Source organism: Simochromis diagramma, unplaced genomic scaffold (genome assembly GCF_900408965.1).
Source record: "Simochromis diagramma unplaced genomic scaffold, fSimDia1.1 OVJJ01000434.1, whole genome shotgun sequence".
NCBI classification, from domain to species: Eukaryota; Metazoa; Chordata; class Actinopteri; order Cichliformes; family Cichlidae; genus Simochromis; species Simochromis diagramma.
Genome location: NW_024387090.1, coordinates 706,068 through 710,432, shown reverse-complemented (window position 1 = coordinate 710,432; position 4,365 = coordinate 706,068). Strand labels below are relative to the sequence as shown.

The following is a 4,365-nucleotide window of genomic DNA, read 5'->3' as shown; positions in this document are numbered from 1 at the left end:
CTGGATTTGATTGTTGACGATTTCGCGTGATCTTGGATCGTTCGGTTCCCCGAAGCTCATCCGGGACTTGCTGTCATAGCAACAGAGCCGTAAGCGTAAACCTGCTCGGGAGCAGGTTTACTTTATGTAAACAGGATTAGATCGCGGCCACTCAGGTATGTCCGCTTCATTTATACGAAAGCAACAGCGATATTCCACCACTGTTTCACTATAAATAAATATTATCAATGTAACTAAAGATAATGCAGCACTTGATCCTTTTATTGATTTCACACAGATACATACAGGTCACTTCCTAAAAAAGGGAAATGTACTATTAACATTCTATTACATGTATGTGATTATTACAGATGTAATTCATATTTCAGAGTAGTAATTGCAAATTACTTCGTGTAATCAGGATGAGAGACCACGGCTATAAAAGCGAAGGTGGATTTGGGAAGTCTGTCGCAGCCATGTCCTGTCCGTATACGCGAGCCACCCATTGCGGAAGGTGCAAGATTGATAAGGAGAGTTTTCAGAATTCAGCGTATATTACGGGATAGACAGGATCCTTTAGCTCAGCGCGACAGTGTGCTCATAGAGAGATATCGATTTTCCCGTGAGGATATTATTTATTTAACCAACTTGTTGACGAGGGGGTGCAGGACCACCACCTGTCTTTTTTTGCTCTGCCCTTTTCTTGGTTGCTGTTATAAACAAACAAACAGATTATTTCAGGGTCTCTTTTCAAGAGACGAAAAGCAATATGAGTGATAAATATTACCATTCTGTAGAATATTCTTACATTTCACTTTTACTTGTTCCCATGTTCTAGTGGGTCCTGTTGTGGCTCTAATGTGAAAGAGGATATAATGTAATATAATATAATAAATTTACCCTACCGCCTACTGGTGTTGGCCAGAGGGGCCGATGGCGCAATATGGCAGCCTGGCTTCTGTCAGTCTGCCCCAGGGCAGCTGTGGCTACAACCGTAGCTGCTTCCACCAGTGTGTGTGAATGTGAGAGTGACTGAATAGTGGCATTGTAAAGCGCTATATAAATCCAATCCATTATTATTGTTATTATTAAATTACTTACGAGTTTAATTTGTCAGGAACTTTCTGCCAGCCCTCTCTCCTTGCTTTTGCAGCCTTTGCAGTGTTCCCTTGCGTTCTGATTAAACTCTGAAACTCCTGAAATCCCTCACTCAAGAGTTCTTGCTCTGCTGCCGAAAAATACCGAGCGCGCTCCTTCGACATTTTCGCCGACCAATCAAAGGGTTGCCGATCAATGTTTCTACTATTGATGCGTAGCCCCTGTTGGGCCACCCAGTGATCTCACATTACTTCATCCAGCTAAACTAATCGTCAACAACAGGTGTGTTCGGGGAACCGGATTAGCGAGCTCAGAGTTAGCGCGATGATTTGGTCTTGGATGTGTCATTTGATCTTGGATGTAGTAAGCGAGGTATGAAGAACGGACCCCAGGACCGTGACAGAAATGTGTGCTTGTAACAAAGAGTCGTGGCTCACTGAGTGTCTGAATGAGTCTCACAGGCTTGAATGTGTGTTTGAAGCCAGTTATAATTATTAACTTGTTTGATCTGCTGCTCACTGCAAACAAGCACAAGCAGACTTTCAAGTTTTACAGCATTTCCAACAGATAAAAACCGCCCTTATACCCATTCAAACTAATTCATGTCAGAAAAGTTTCTGTTTTCAGTTTGTGCAATAAGCTACAAAAACTTTTTCTGTAATCTTGCACATTTTTCCCCACTTTGGTTCAGAGTCATGCTGACAGCAGCTTTTTCTTCATCATGTAGAAAAACAGTTAAATATGTAACTTCTTTACACTGATGGAAAATGAGTTTGACACCCCTGCTTCACACTGTTCATAGAGAGCTGCTCTGTGTTTTCACATGATCTAAATATTTATCAAAGTCAGATTTATAATATGTGATGTATAACTGTGTGTTATAGGGAAAACAAGGTTGAGTCTGGAGAGAAATAACAGAGTAACAGAGATTAATGAAATATTACACAGACATAAAGAATCATATTTTTAAAATCAGTCACTCCTGTTAAAGATATTATTAGAATATGTTTACAAATCTCTAAATGACATTTACCCTGCAATAATTTCTTATATCCAGGTTCTTCCTCTTTGCTGCCATCCTCCTCGCAGCGCAGGTTTGCAGCTGCTGAAACTAAACGCAGCTCCCTGAAAGGCACAGCCAATCACATTGGCCATATTTGTCACATGACGTAGGACTCCAGTAGAGAATTATTTATTTATTTAGAACTAATTTAACTCTTTCTGCACCACTCGCTGAATGAGAAGCTGACAGATCGTGTTTTTTCTTACTATCGGGTTTGTTTTTCTTTACTCGAAGAGATCAAATTATTGGTGGGGACAATTCAATAATCGCTGAATATTGGTGGGGACGTACGGAGCCCCCCAGGGGACATGGGAGAAAAAAAAATTAGGGAGGAAAAAAAAAAAATTAGGGAGGAAAAAAAAAAATTAGGGAGGAAAAAAAAAATTAAGATGGACTTTTGCGAGATCTCGCAAAAGTATTGCGAGCGCTCACAAAAGTATTGCGAGATCTCGCAAAACTCCAACAATGGCGGCAGCTACTTAGTTGTAATATTACTCTTTCTGGGTCACAAAATACACTTTTAAGATATTTTGAGGCGTGAATGTAGTTGTGTAAACTGACACCCACTAGCTCGAAGCTAACGGGAGGTCGAGACCTACTACAGCCGGGAGGAACACCGCTTTCCCGGCACATCGTGCCTCGACCTCCCGGTCGGCTTCGAGCTGGCGGCCACTAGCTCGAAGCTAACGGGAAGTCGAGACCTACTACAGCCGGGAGGAACACCGCTTTCCCGGCACATCGTGCCTCGACCTCCCGGTCGGCTTCGAGCTGGCGGCCTCCGAAGAATGCGGCTAAAACTTTTGCGAGATCTCGCAATACTTTTGCGAGCGCTCGCAATACTTTTGCAAGATCTCGCCGTCTTAATTTTTTTTTTTCCTCCCTAATTTTTTTTTTTCCTCCCTAATTTTTTTTTTTTCCTCCGTAATTTTTTTTTCTCCCATGTCCCCTGGGGGGGGGCTCCGTAGGGACGCGTCCCTTCCGTCCATGCCAAATCTACGCCCTTGATCCAAAGACCAAAAGTCAAGATGCTCGTCAAACTTAAAAAAAAAAAAGGTACGTTCTAAATGAAGCTTCAGACGTCACTAATCACGTGACTCTGGCCAAACGAATCAAGCCTCGACACAGTGCTTCTGACGCAGCGTGTTGAGTTTTCTGACACACGCACCGGAGCGTCAGCTTCAAGCAGACCATCGCTACCTCTCACATCTAAAGGTAAGTGTCAAGGTAACTTTGAACTGAGTTCAGTCAATCTCGAGTTTTTCGAAGTTTTCTGTTGCTCTCTGTGAGAGAAGACCGTTAAAGGCGGGGCTCTCCAGAGTGTAACAAAACAGGAAACAGCAGCTGGGTGTGTGTAAGTGTGCAAACGAATAGTTTAGAAATGTAAGTGAGCCACGAGTATAGAAAGGTCAAGTTCCGTTAATTGTTTGTCTCACCACTGATCACGCGCTCAACACTACACATACTTGCATCACACGCAGGGCTGGACTGGGACAAAAAATCGACCCGGTGTTCCAGATCTACTGGCGTTTAGATCAACTGGCGTTGGTCGAACAGATGTGTGGCAGTCTTGCGCTTCAGGAGCTGCTACCGACAAACCAGCAAAAAAACGCCAAATGTGTCACCTGTGACACTTGTGAGGTTATCTCAAACACACTCCGTCAGTCGTGATGCTGTTGAACAACAAAATGTTTAAAATGTGGCGAGTTTACCTGGTGATATCCTCATGCGCGACGCGATCGCGAAAAGCGCAAACAATTAACACCACGCCGATGTTGTTCACAGGAGAGCAAGAGTAAACGATCGGGAGACTCTTGTCGTCGTTATCGTTCCCCTCGCACGGTTTATTTCTCCGGTTTCAGCGTTTTTGCTTCACAGCTAAAGCGAGCAGTTTACTTTGTGCACTAACATGGACTCGAGTCAACCAGCGCCACCTCTGGCCAAGTGCCACAGCCTACAGCCAGATCAACCTGTGACACACATCTGCAGCACGTTTGAATTCGTGTCATGCACATTTGTACCTTTCAATTGTGTCTGTTTGTGCGTCATGCAAATAAACCTTTGAAAAGAATGAAATGATATCATATGAATTATTATGTAGTCTTAGTTGGCATTATTCTCCTGAATCAGAAGAAGCTGATAACTATTGCATTTGTTAAACTGATTTGCATTACATTAGACTGCTGATTTATTGTGGATGAATGATATTGTTTTATGATGTTATAAGA

General features: G+C 42.8%; 1 long non-coding RNA gene across 1 annotated transcript; it reads right to left on the bottom strand.

The window, feature by feature from the left end:
* Nucleotides 1-3,403: 3,403 nt before the first annotated feature.
* On the bottom strand, nucleotides 3,404-4,033 carry LOC120742747. The gene is made up of 2 exons (XR_005697944.1): nucleotides 3,850-4,033; nucleotides 3,404-3,724 (listed from the first exon to the last, which is right to left on the bottom strand). It is a non-coding gene; the product is annotated as an uncharacterized LOC120742747 (long non-coding RNA).
* Nucleotides 4,034-4,365: the final 332 nt, after the last annotated feature.